Here is a 14932-nt window from a genome sequence, read left to right on the forward strand (position 1 = left end):
TATTTTATTTGTACAAAGTTAGCCGATCTGACACTCCCAGAACTGTTACTGTGGTATTTGACAAGACATGCATTTTTGTTACAACAAGCTAGATTAGCATGTGAAGGCTATTTTATTTAATGATTCAATGAAATTGATTTGTAAATTAAATACATAATTTACTTTCATCTGAAACAAAGATACTCGACCACAAAGCACAATGCTTCCAGCATTATACAAGTTTTTTTTATTATTATTTCAAAACCAGCTCTTTAATTGGATAAAGTTAGTTTTTGATTCAATTAAATAATCTAACTTTAGAATTGTATTTTCATTTATTGAGAGAAACTTGTTCATCATACAAAAGCTTAACAATGTAATGAAATTATGTGCGTATGTATATATATATATATATATATATATATATATATATATATACACACTAGGGGTGGGTATTGGCAAAGAAGTCATGATTTGATTCGAATCACGATTCACATGCCACGATGCGATTCAATCACAATGTATCACGATACTTGAAATATTGCGATGCATCGCGATATTTTCACTGAACATGTAAGAAAAAGATACAGCCCTTACCAGTGGCTGACTGGCTGGGTGTGATCTGGATGGTGTCTTCAACTGATACATAACTGAAAGCAACTGAATTCATACATAGCTGTATTTATTGAAATTACTTTTGGAGGTGTTGCCATGAAAACAAATACTGGACAGAAATATTACTATTACTGGCGTGGACACACTGACAAAAAGATCTTAGGATTCATCAAATTTAAAATAACAAAATAAGGATAATCAGTGCTGTTTACATGGCCTCAGTGGTCCTTTAAACCAATGAAATGAAAACATTCAAATGTATGACATTTCCCCTTTTGCAAATTACGAGCGTCATATCAATTTTGTTTTTACCTTCTTTGTTTTTAAAGCCCAAATGCATCCAAGAATCTGACTTGAAATGTCCTCCATGTTTTATTGCATATGACTTGTCGCAGTAGTATCCCACGGCCGGTCATGCTTGTGACACAAGGCAGCGGGAGTCAACACATCCGCAGCGACATCTGCTGGACTGCAAGTTGTATTCCACTTGGTTTGGCTGATGTGCGCCAACCATTCATGTATTTTATTTGTTCATTTATTATTTTTTTTTTATAATCGATTCTTGCCTTCAAGAATCGATGCAGTAGATCACAAAAATTAGAATCGCGATGCATCGTCATGATGATTATTTTGCACACCCTTACTATACACACAGTTTACCGACTATGTCATACACTTTAAAAGGAGCTGCTGTAGAACTCAGCTGTGCGGTTGACAGATTGTCCTCTTTGCCTTGCATTTAAATATGTTCCTCATTCTCTCAGTGATCTTGTAGAGTCTTTTTTTCTCTGTACATGATGTATTGACTGTCTGGCACCCTTTAAATAAAACAACCAAATCTTGATGAAATACGAAAAGTAGTACTTTCATTGTTTAAATAAACGGAACATCTCAGCTGAAGAAACAATAATAAAATGTACCTTAGAGAGTTTAAAAAGAATACAAAAAAATGAAATATTTCCATGAAATAAGAAAAATCAACAAATAATAATAATAAAATCATAAAAATAATAATTCAAAAATCATGGGTAAGTATAAATGATAGTTTATTGTAAAACAGTTTATTAAAAACTATCCATTGATTAATTTACAGATTTGACGTATGCAAACATCTGTGTAAATTGTTTTCCAGCACACTTCCTTATGCATTTTACTATACTTATCAACAAGAGTGGTGCTATTGCTTAATACATCTAAGCAGTCAGGTGCTAGTCATGTGAATTCAAACTTAAGATAAGAGTCCACTTGTCTCGTGGTATTTCCATTGAGTCATACTTTTCATTTCTGTTTGATCTATACTAGCCTTTTCCAAAAAAAATATTTATTATAGTCGCTCTATATGTGTTTTTCAATAGAAATGTTTATGCATTTCCCTCATAAGCAGAATGAATTTTTTTCTTCATTTTGAACTGCGATTATTTCATAAAGATGTTTGGTGAATTAAAAAAATTTGACCTTCTTAAATGACATTTTCTTAATTTCACAGCATTAGTCTTAGAACACCAACCAACCAGTAAGAATTCCAGCACTCAGAGCCCTGTTAGGGCAACGACTTGAAGGCACAAACTAAACTGTTCATAATTTATCATTTATGGTACGCCAGCATTCATAACATGTAGGTGAATCACTGTCCCCCAAACATCTGCGGTTATATTTTTTAGATTTATATATGTATGATGTCATCCGCCCGCGCCGGCTACTGTTCATTCTTCCTGTCCGCTAAACTGCTGCTAGTTTTACTCACATGCCTGGAAGATGTCTAGTGCTACTACCACAGATGATCTCGCTCTCGAAATGGAATTGAACTATTCAGATTAGCTAGCCGAATAAATAGAAGGGGTGGAATGTAGCCGCCTGTGGCCCGGGCTGACTGTCACAACTCCAGTCTGGCGCGCGGATGTCATACACGCGCCGCTTTGTTTTTATAACATATAAATATAAAAAATATAACCACGGATGTCTGGGGGACAGTGATTAACCTACATGTTATGAATGCTGGCATATCATAAATGATAAATTATGAACAGTTTAGTTTGTACCTTCAAGTCGTTGCCCATAGGAAGACTAGGAACACGTTACTTGGATTTAACAAAACCGAATATCTTCGGAACAGCTCCAAATGACACAAAACTGATATGGCTGAGTAGAACATGATAATAATAACGTAAAATCAAGGGGCCAATGTAAAAAAGAAAAAACGGTGTTCCCCTTTAAGGTCTCTGAATAGAGTGTGTAACATTGTTTGGGCTGAAAATGGCATATTTGCTGTTCTTTGAGCCCCAATGTAAGGCTGCTTAAAAGCCCTAGAATGAAACGCCACATTTTCTTCCTTTTATGGTATGCTCATGAATATTTAGATGAGCTGTGCGCTGTTTGGTTGATTTACAATGAGCAAAGATGCTGAGCAACGACGCATCATAGCAACAAGCACTCACTCACTGAAACATATAAATTGTTGATATGGTAGGGTGACCAGACATCCTCTTTTTCCCGGACATGTCCTATGTTAAAGAAAAATTATTATTTTTTAGACTTTAATACAGTTAATCTTATGGCATGTGTAAACACTCTCACTTGAACATATTTCTTAATTTTGAACAAGGCTGTGTTAATGATTTAAAACTACTAATGGGTAAGTATTTAGACCACCAGCCCATAGAATGAGTATCTCCTGGGGGGTGAATAACAGTTAAGCCTGCAGGAGAGATTTCTGCTTGGTTTACAGAAGGTCAAAAGTGAGGCCCCCCACATTCCACAAGCTGTCTGTGAGAGCTTATCTTGTGTTTTATGACTTTAGGAATGCTAGATGCCAGGACAAGCTTTCCGCCTTTTCTTGTTAAAACAAAGAAGCAAATGACCCCAGATGTTTGCAGTAAATAAGGGGAAGCCCTAGCAGTGTCAGAGATGGCGTTTGATTGGAGGACCGAGGGCCAGCCCCTTTTTGAATGGATTAGATACAAGAGGATAAAGCTTTCTAATTAGAAGAAAAAGATCAGATTTTTGCTCTTGCAAACTCTCCAAAGATGTCTTGTACGTCTTTGCTTTCTTTCCTCCTATGTCAGGTAATGGAATGTATGTCTCTGTTGTTCTGCAGTTTCTGGTGTAGGTTTGTGCATTGTCTTATTTCTAAGTTTATGCATTGTCTTATATTGGATTAAACTCTGTAATTCTGTGATGTCAACACGCAATGTTGGTTTTATTACCAAACGCAGCTCGCCGAGTGGACCTGGGGAAGGGAAGAATCAGAAGCCAACCTTTTTCCAAAGTTAACTATGTTAGAATATTTTCTTCCTTTACAATTGGGGGCTCGTGCCGGTTCTGGAGTCTCGGCGGACGGCTGTTTGGTCCTGATTGATCCGTTTCGGCCCGACGCTTCGGTGTGGTAAGACAGTATCTGATTATTTTTCAGTTGTCTGAAGCGCCGTGTGGTCGGACCGGGGCTGATTTGCTGTGTGCGGCCTCACAGAATTCAGATGCTGCAGAGGTAGATAAAATCCCTTCTAAAAGAGTCGGTTGTTTAAGGATTTGAATAAATACACATTACAGGGAACTGTGGCTAGTTCAAACAGAGCCTTTACGTTAACTCTGACTTAAAGGAATAGTACACCCAAAACATGATTAGCCTTCATTTTCTACTCACCTCCATGCTGAACAACACTCTGGAGTACTTTTTTGATATCTCAAATGCATCTGGAGATCTGGGAGGCTTCTTGCTGTCTGCTGACATTCAAATAATGGAGGTCCATGGCGCCCGACACAGAAAGGTCCATAAAAGTCCACAAAAACGTGTCAATATTCCTCCATACTGCTCGTCCAATGTAATCCAAGTGTCCTGAGTGGGTAGCATCCAGAATTTACTCGAAACGAAGTCATTTAGAATGTTTTTAGAGCATAAACAGTAGTGTATAGGATTTCCTAATAGCGCCCCCATGCGCGCTCACGATTCTACGGAAGCCGGCAGACCAAACCAGCGCATTCAGCTCGGCAAAGAACTCATGCTCTTCCTCAACACTGAAGTCCTCAGACATTTTTCTTTCGTTGTTTCTTTCTTTGCACAGGTAAACAGCACATTTCTTCTTCTACGCTTGCATTATCGGCAGACCAGATGCTGAATGCGCACTTTCTTCCGGTTTGGTCTGCCGGCTTCCGTAGAATCGTGAGCGCGCATGGGGGCGCTATTAGGAAATCCTATACACTACTGTTTATGCTCTAAAAACATTCTAAATGACTTCGTTTCGAGTAAATTCTGGATGCTACCCACTCAGGACACTTGGATTACATTGGACGAGCAGTATGGAGGAATATTGACACGTTTTTGTGGACTTTTATGGACCTTTCTGTCTCGGGCGCCATGGACCTCCATTATTTGAATGTCAGCAGCCTCCCAGATCTCCAGATGCATTTGAGATATCAAAAAAGTACTCCAGAGTGTTGTTCAGCATGGAGGTGAGTAGAAAATGAAGGCTAATCATGTTTTGGGTGTACTATTCCTTTAAGCTGGGTTTTTTAAAAGAAGGTTTTATTGATTGATTAATTAATTAATTGATTAATTAATAAAGATTAATTTATTCTTTTTACCCTGAGGAGCAATGCCTGGGCCTCTAAAAAAAGTATTTTGGAAATTTGTGTATTGGTTAGTTTTGGCTTGTATCAGCCGGAGATTTCGACTCATCTCCAGTGGACTTATAATTATTTGGGTTAATTGGATCGAGTTGTATCACTCATGGAAAAGGACTAATAGCGGGTTAATTGGACCGAGTTGTATCACTCGTGGAAAATAAAGGACTAAAATAAATTATTTGATTTAATACGGGTTCAATCGCTCTCCCCAGCTGAAAAAGAAAAAAACCTTTTGTCACTGGGCGGATTGAGTGATCGAATAAACTAAATTGAGGCTTATTTTCGCCTCGAGCTTGACCCAGCTCTGAAGTGTAGGACTGAGAAGTTGAAATGAGAATAAAAGGGATTTGTAAAATTGAAATTGGACAATTAAAAGATGCGTCATACATTCTTTTAGCCGGCTCCTGACGTTTTCTTTTCTTTTTTTCTGTCTTTTCTTGACTGAACTACAACGTTGTCTGTGTTTCTGTGTTTTGTATGTTTCTTTGTGTTTGTGGCTGTGTGTCTGTCTTCCCCCGTTATACTGTAGCCTATGTCCCACCACGCGCTGCTGTCTATTCGTCTGTCTGTGTCTGAATTGTGCTGAGATTGTGCGGAAGTGATTTGTGTTTCAAGATTGTGTTCTGAAATATTGTTAAATATTTTTGCTGGATGTTGTATTACTAACTTTCTGTTAAAATGTGCTTCTGTGGGACAGAGGTGTCTCCGTTTTGGATGCAAGTTTTGTTTCACAGCAGGGGGACTGATTGACCCCCCTTATTTGCATTTTGGGAGTGCTTCAGTTCTGTGCTATTTCCAACTCACGCTTTCAGGATTCTTGGATTTTGATGTGAATTGCTTTAGGACTGTGTTTTGTGTTGAAATGAAAAGTACAAAATAACAGATTTACAGATGTTTTTACTTTCTCAGCGGGTGAAATGTGTTGCATCAGTTCCAGGCTTGAGCACTGGAATGATCCAATTGTTTATTATAATACTGTAACATTGACAATCACTTAAATTTCTAGGTTTCCTGACAGGAGGGAACACCCTCACTGATTGGAACAGGAGAACATATGGATGTTTTTCTGCTTAACAGTGTTTTCTACACTGTTAATGTGGGACATGTTGAAACGCTAATGAATGACTTTGTTTCTTGTAGGACGATCTTCGTGTGCAGCCCATTTCGCATATTACATGACCACATGAACGGTTTTTGGGTTTTCCTACAGGGGGTCTAGGTAGCCATTTAATAACAGTGGGCTATCATGAAATACGGTTGTGTGTATAATTTGGAGTTTTTAAAAAGGTTCACTCAAAACTGAACAATATTAGAACTATTGGATAATAATGTCTTTTTATTATTTTTTTCAACCATGGTGTTATAATATTTGTGTTTAAGACTTTTACAGGATGAATTTTGGTTTGAAATCTGGGGTAACATCCTGCATCTTTCTTACAATGTGTTGATGAGTCTGCTTGAGTGTGAATGAGAGTGAATGTGGAGGCAGATGGCCTTTGATGGGCTTTAGGATGCTCTATGTAAATATGACCTCAGTTTAGTGTGTAGCTGTGTGATATTTTTCTTATTTTAAACTATTTAGGTACACTGAAGGTTTTGTTTCATAAATATGTTTTTATTACTGCTTTAAGGGACAATTTTAAGGTAATGACGATTTCATATTTTGGTGTCACAATCTGGTTGAAGCTGAATCATCTGCTTGTGCAGTGAAATTAATATGAAACGAGAATTCAGCCTTGGCTTAAAGCAGATAGATGTAGTTATTAGGAAATTGTGTTATCCACTTTGACTAACAACACTAACAAACTAACCTAAATTCTAACTAAATAAACTTGGTTTATATTTCATATGGGTGACTGATTGGACATGTTGAAATTTTAGCATAATGGGGGTGAGTTCTTCCATTTTTGTTTTTCCACCTCTAAATTGTTTTTCTTTTGGAAATAAGAAAACACAGGGGGATGTTATAAAGATAAGACATTATAGATGGAACTTTGAAATTTACATAATCTCAGTCTAGTTTGAATACTAGATGGAAGATTTGGAGAAATGGTGGAACATCTTATGATATTTTGGTTTTTCAGCAAATTATTATATAAAAGTGACATAGATTCCAAATTGTTTTCAAAATGAGAATTTTATTATATCAACAGGGGGAGAAGCAGAAGTAGACCCTAATTCCTGGTAAATTTTTGGATATGGTTAATGGTAAATTAGTTAATCAATAATTTTGATTTTTTCGATTCAACAATAGTGAATTATGGATTTCTTTAATGTAGAGTCATATGGCCTTCCTGCTTTACTACAATATGGTGTATGTGATATAGAAGCTTCCACTAAATTAGATTTGATCATCTCAAATTGAACGGTTTCAAATAACATCTATGCCATGTCTATTTACATTTAAAATTGTTGATAGATTTCTGCATCACTGCTGACTTTGATTATATACAGTTGGGTGTAAATTGTTAATTTTGAGGAAAATTTTGGTTAAAACTGCTATGAAATTCAGATAAAATGTAAAGGATTTCTGAAATTTTGAAATAGGACTTTGTCTTGAAGCGTGGGACAATGATGAGGATGTTTGGTATTTAGTAGAACAATATGCAATTCATAATTATTTGACCAAGGGCAATTCCATCACAACTTTTATAAGTATCAGTACTTGGACATTCTAGAGTTTGTTCTAATTCTTTAATGAGTTTGTGAGGTTGTGATTTTAGAATTTGTAGTTGATATTTGGCACAAGCAGAGTGAATGTCATCGAGGTATTGACGTTTATTGATTTTGAACAGTAAGTGTCATTATTTTCTTAATTCTGGCACATCCGATCGTGGACTATTTTAACAAATTTCTGTTTATTCTTTTTGCAGTTCAGGATTTGGGGCAGTTGGCGTTTGTGCTATAACAACAACAAATCTAGCGCCACACGGGAGGAGGCATCACAAGATAAATTTTATTTATGATAGTGAAAGTAACAAAATGTGGCAAATATAAGTTTTGCTTTTTAATTACTTTGTATTATTTTTTCTCTGGCAGTTCTCCTTCCTTCTGACTTGATGGCGATCTTGGGGGAAGGGTCTTTTAAGCTCAGAGATCATGGGAAGATGTATTTGAAGGGATCTTCTTGATTACCGCATCAGGCCGCTGTTGTTGCTGAACAAAGACATGATGATGCTGAACTAGGCCCATCTTCTGCTGGACTGTTGTATGAAAGCCGAACGCTGTTGAGCGATTACGAAGGTCAGTGAAAGCGAACTGTTCTCCTGCTGTACCTGGCAACAGATGTCTCCTTTGACTGTTGCTTTTCATGCCTGGCTGAAAACAAAAGGGACTCAGGCGTTATCTGTGGGAGTCTTCTATGGCTGGAAATCAGCAGTGAGTCGGGACCACAAAGATCATAGACAAACCCGGACGGGGGTTTCAGTAGATGACTGGTCTGCTGGTTTCTATGTCCTGCTCTGTCGACCACGAAAGGCTGACCAAAGTTCATCAAAGCGGGACTGTATCCAGATGTTTCTGCACTGCTGGAATGACTGCTTCTCTAGACACGTTCTGATTCAGCAGATAAAGAATTGGGGCATGGCAAGTCGCTCAGCGGTGGTCCTGTTGTGTGTTCTCATGTTTGATCCTGGATTCTCACCTCTGATCATGTGACCTGGGCGCCAAAGCCCACTCCTGGGGTTCCCTTCAGTCTGCAGGTTGGAGACGAAATGGGTGCCAACAATACTTGGTAGTGGTGAATAAGTTTTTTTAATTTTTGTAGTGTGTGATGCCATTGTTCTCTTCTTATTTTAGATATAGCACTGAGGCGCCCTGTTTTCTTCACGTCCTGCAGCCCTGCAGTGTAATTCTAGGTGTTGAGGACAACCCCATCTCCTGGGGTCAGAGGTTTTACGATGCAGTTAGGGGTTGGTGTGCACCAACTGTTACGACACTGCATTCCTCCATGATTCACTCTGTTTGTCTCACAAAATGCTAGTGTGTTTTTTTCCTTTCCTGCCTGAAAAGAATGGGCAGGGACTAACTATTGCAATTACATTTTTTTAACTATAGCTGAATTGCATTGTGTGTTACGCTTCATCTACTAGGGAAGATGATCTAAATTTTATTTACATAGTACAGAGGCTACCATTCAGTAAAAATAAATTTTAAATTTAAATGGAATTTGAAATTAAGGTGTTAAAGTGGATTGATGGGTGTCTATAGACTGACTTACTGAGCAAATGACACCAAGTTCTGTGTTGATTTCATAAATTTAATCAAACATTAAATTCTTTGATTGAGGTGTGCAGATTGTAACAGTAACTGGGACACCATGTTTGAATTGCATCCAACTGTGTTACATGAGGCTAAAGTTAGTGGTGATAGCGGATTTCATCTCAATGAGTTGTATAGGATTTTTATTGTATTCTATGACAGAACATTTGTTCTGTTATAGAAACAGGGGGACATGAATGGAATTGATCTGATAGGCAAATTTTTAGTTTGGATCTCTGCATTTACTTTTCGGAAAAAGAGGTTATTGAAGTTAAATCAAAATACATTAAATGTTTTACGGTGTATTACCAGCATTAAAGATGAGCTAACTATTTGGATATGAAATAAGTAAAATGTATAAATTGAATATACTAAACAAAATATTGACTATCAAATAATTTACATAAAATAGTGTTCTTAAACTAAGGAAGGTGATCATTGGATTGTTGTATCTCTATTCATATGTTTTAAAATAAGTTGTTTAACTAAGACATCCAGGAAGGTCTAAACTAAAGATTTACATCATTTAATAAATTTAGCTGTATTGAATCTCTCTCCAAAACTGAAAAGGCATTGATAATTGATAAACAATATAAAAAGGGTAATACATTATTCAATTAAATATTTTATAAATAGGTTTTCAAATGAATAAATGGATCAAAGGTAAAAATGGTTGAAATTTTTGGGATTTAAAATATGATTGGAATAAAGTAGGTCATTTTTGATATTTAGTGACTCATGTAAAGCAGGCTGATCATTCTTTAAGGTTTTAAAAAATAGAAAATATGATGATTGAAATTAAATTGGTCTAAATTGGAGATTTACAAATTAACAGTTATGGAACTGCTTCTAAAATACAGTTAAGTTTTGGGTTTAACATGATAGGAAACTTTCATTTCTCATGTAGGCCTTATATAAAAAGAGGGTCAAAGGATTGATAAAATACAACTCCAAAGTAGCAGATTTATAATACAAAAGGAAGACAGTGAAGCTGTCATAAAGTGTAGGATCAATCATTAACCAATCAACAGGGTTCTCTCCATATGAGCTCCAGACAGGACGGATGTTTCCAGGACCTGCTACCCGCATTCCAGGATGGAAAGGTAAGCTTGCACATTTATCTCATAAAGATTTCTTCAATGAGTTACAGGTCCTGGCAGCAGAATTTACAAAATACCAGACGTCACAGGAACGTCCAGGCTCGGGATCAGTTCGGGGAATCGACTGGGTGCGCCTGATGGTCATCAAAAGAAAGTGGTCTGAACCTCGCTTCGCCAGACCATACCGAGTCGTGGAGAGTACATCTCATGCTGTCCGTCTACAAGAGAGAAGGAGACACGTGGTTCCATTGGAGTCAGTGCACATCAGCTGAGGAGCCACGGCGCACGCTGCAGGGCATACAGGAGAATCTACAGTCTCAACCTGCGGTCGAGGAGTGTCTGAGGGCCATCACAGCGCGGAGGAGGATCTGCATTTCCGGGCAGAAGTCTGCCAAAACCACTTCATTTTCCTGAATTACAAGGCTTAAAAGGCCCAGACAGGCACAATAATCCTGTTCCGGTGTCCTTCCATTGAGAAAAGGAGATTGCACCCTCTCCTTAAACTCACTGTTAAATTGGCATAATACTCCAATTTTCAGTGAGCAACGGACACTCAGGTGAAAACCTGAGGTTTACAACCGAGGAGGAACACGTGAAGGATCCAGCTACAAGATCATCATTAACTTATCTTCTTTTTATTGCGTGTTTTCGTTTTTGCGAACTCTTCAAGAACATTCGTTTCTTTTTGCGCGTATTTTTGGATCGTTTCCTGACGAAGAATTCATATTCATTTTTGAAAGACTATCGAAGGAGCATAGAGACGAACTCTAACTTCTTATTGTTGAATTGTGAAAAAAAAAAGAAAAAAAGGTCTTTTGTAATTTTTATGTGTTTATGATGTATTTTTTATGTTGTTATTGTTTTGTATTGACAAATTGTAATTTTTGTGGCGAGTATTGTCTTTTGAGTCTGCTGAGCATTTTTTGGTAATTTCGAGATATCTTGCTTTGGTTTTCTAATTTTATACTTGGGCTAATATTTCTATTGTGTGTTTTCTTCTATTGACATAACTGAGTTTTATGATTTTTCATGTTTGATAAGTGAAATGTATTTTTAGTTTAGTTTTTACTGGTTAAAATTTTGTGGTTCATCAGGTGAGTATTAAATTGTTGGACAGCGCAAGATACATTTGATAAGTTTAGATTATGGAGTTCAGCTTTAGACACATGACCTGGCAGGGGACCTAGGAGGTGCTGTTTAAAAAGGGGACTGTTATAAAATTGGGCTAATGTTTTAGTTTTTTAGTATACTAAATAGTTTTTTGGTTCCTCTATTAGAAGGCTTAATCATTTTATTTGTGAGGTCTGTATGTCTCAGACCTCAAAACGGGGACTGTTAAAGAAAAATGATTATTTTTTAGACTTTAATACAGTTAATCTTATGGCATGTGTAAACACTCTCACTTGAACATATTTCTTAATTTTGAACAAGGCTGTGTTAATGATTTAAAACTACTAATGGATAAGTATTTAGACCACCAGCCCATAGAATGAGTATCTCCTGGGGGGTGAATAACAGTTAAGCCTGCAGGAGAGATTTCTGCTTGGTTTACAGAAGGTCAAAAGTGAGGCCCCCCGCATTCCACAAGCTGTCTGTGAGAGCTTATCTTGTGTTTTATGACTTTAGGAATGCTAGATGCCAGGACAAGCTTTCCGCCTTTTCTTGTTAAAACAAAGAAGCAAATGACCCCAGATGTTTGCAGTAAATAAGGGGAAGCCCTAGCAGTGTCAGAGATGGCGTTTGATTGGAGGACCGAGGGCCAGCCCCTTTTTGAATGGATTAGATACAAGAGGATAAAGCTTTCTAATTAGAAGAAAAAGATCAGATTTTGCTCTTGCAAACTCTCCAAAGATGTCTTGTACGTCTTTGCTTTCTTTCCTCCTATGTCAGGTAATGGAATGTATGTCTCTGTTGTTCTGCAGTTTCTGGTGTAGGTTTGTGCATTGTCTTATTTCTAAGTTTATGCATTGTCTTATATTGGATTAAACTCTGTAATTCTGTGATGTCAACACGCAATGTTGGTTTTATTACCAAACGCAGCTCGCCGAGTGGACCTGGGGAAGGGAAGAATCAGAAGCCAACCTTTTTCCAAAGTTAACTATGTTAGAATATTTTCTTCCTTTACACCTACTTTTCATACAAAAAAAAAATGTCCGGGGGGAATTTCAAAATCGTCCGGGACTTTGGTCAACTACAGTCCAGCACTACCTGGACCGGACCGTATGCTTCCCCCCTGCCTACCTTACTGGGCAGGCGGGGGGAAGCATACAGTTACCAGGTCGGGTTTGGCCAGAAACCCAAATCTGGTCACCCTAGATATGCTAGCATTGCTATCAACAGCTTAGCGACAAAATAATACTTACAGCTTGCGGTTTCGATGGCCTAAAATGATGCCCCAGCAACTAGCAGGCCAAAGGAAAACTCATCCTTGGAACCATGCGAAAAATAGCCTTATTCTCTGATGTGTGAGATTCTGGTGTCACCTTGTCACCAGTTAACCAGTGATAGTCAGCAAAACATTGATAAGAAACCTGAGAGAATGGTCCTCTAGGTTACTTTTTTGCGGTGGTTAAATGTCAAAGATTTAATCATCTGCAGGAGAACATGTTCTATTTATTACGTCTGTAAATGACCCACCATCCTATCCAAAAATGTATTAAAAAGCACTCGGAGAGAGCAGAGACCTCTGCCAAGCAGCAAATGTTGCCCCAAATTGTGACTTACGCCTATAGATAAAACTCGCACATTATCTGGATCATTAACAAATCTATATGAATTGTTCATTGGCATACAAAAATGTCAATATCTGTTTAGTTTTCAATGGATCCTAATAAGAAACCAACAATGTTCTCTTTTCTTGTGTTTTGTCTACAGTAAAAATACCTCCAAACTTTTTTGCAGTTCCGATGTTGAGGCTGTCGATAGTCAATGCTGCCAACTTCTCGTTCAGTGGAGAACTGCTTGTTCTGCTAAATATCCCTATATTACAATGTTAGGGAATCCTTAAAAAAATTCCTGTATCCAAAATTAAATGGAATGATCCTTCTGTGGTATGAGGGACACATCTGATGAATATTTAAAAAAAAAACATCCATAACTTTTTTTTTTTACATTTTACTTTTTATTGGAATTTTTCACTTTTTTACAAATACAGTGTACATGAACAATATACACTGAACTCAACGTAACATAGAGCTTTCCCCTGGCGAGCTATTCATCTATTTGGCCTTTGTCCCGTCTAGTTTATTTATTTTTATTTATTTTTTTTATCTTTGTCGCTGTCTTTTGTCTTAAATCTTGTCCATTTCCTCCACTTTTCCAAGCCAATCTAGCTTGTTGAAGTCTTAGACGATGTGTCAGCTTTTCCATAATGTAGATTTCTTCTATTATTTCAGTCCATTGTTCTTGACAAGGGGGGTCTGCCTGTCCGCATTTCCTCGTGATAGCTTTTTTGCTCGCTATTAACAATATCTTAATCAAATACCTGTCTTTTACCTGTACTTTGATATTGTTCAAATTGCAAAGGCAAAGCACTGCACTGTTTGTAGGAATATCATATCCCAGTATCTTCTTTACAGTTTCATGTACATTTTTCCAAAATGTATCAATTTTAGGACAGTTCCAGAATATGTGAGAATGATCAGCATTCATTAATCCACAATTCCGCCAACATCCCATGTTTGTTTTGTTATAATTATTCTTAACTTTAGGCATGATAAAAAATCGTATTTTTCCATGTGAACTCCCTCCATATCCGTGAATTGGTGGATGTCTGATGTGTTTTCCACATATCTAGCCAATCTTCATCTACAATTGTTATATTAAGCTCTGATTCCCACTTTTCTTTTATGTACATAGTTGAATGTTTCTTCATCATCAGTTTTTGATATAAAGTAGAAATGGTTTTAAATTTTCTTCCACTAAATGATTTTATCACAATCTCAATCACCCCATTTACTTCCACAGAGGGATCCCACCTGATTTCTGTCTTGTAATAGTCTAACATCCATAACTTTTTAAGTTTATTGTACAGATAAATACAGAAACACTGTACTTATACAATACTAAAAACATAACCTCCTTGGCAGAGGTAATTATTCAATTGTTAAAAAATAAAATGATACCATTAACAATTTGCCAAAATACTTATACACACATTTAATTACTTTAAAAGTTTATTAGTGTAACACTAATAAAATTAAAATAGGATGTTTCTGTTTTCTTATTTTTCCACAATCCATTATATTACAACTTTCCAAGATTATCTCTTAACATAGTTGAAGTTTTATGGTTGCACTCAGTTAATGATCCACTCAGACTCAAAGCCACACCTACACATTAAGAATATTGCATGGTTG

This window comes from Cyprinodon tularosa, unplaced genomic scaffold, assembly GCF_016077235.1.
Source record: "Cyprinodon tularosa strain WSP-4 unplaced genomic scaffold, ASM1607723v1 ctg9, whole genome shotgun sequence".
NCBI classification, from domain to species: domain Eukaryota; kingdom Metazoa; phylum Chordata; class Actinopteri; order Cyprinodontiformes; family Cyprinodontidae; genus Cyprinodon; species Cyprinodon tularosa.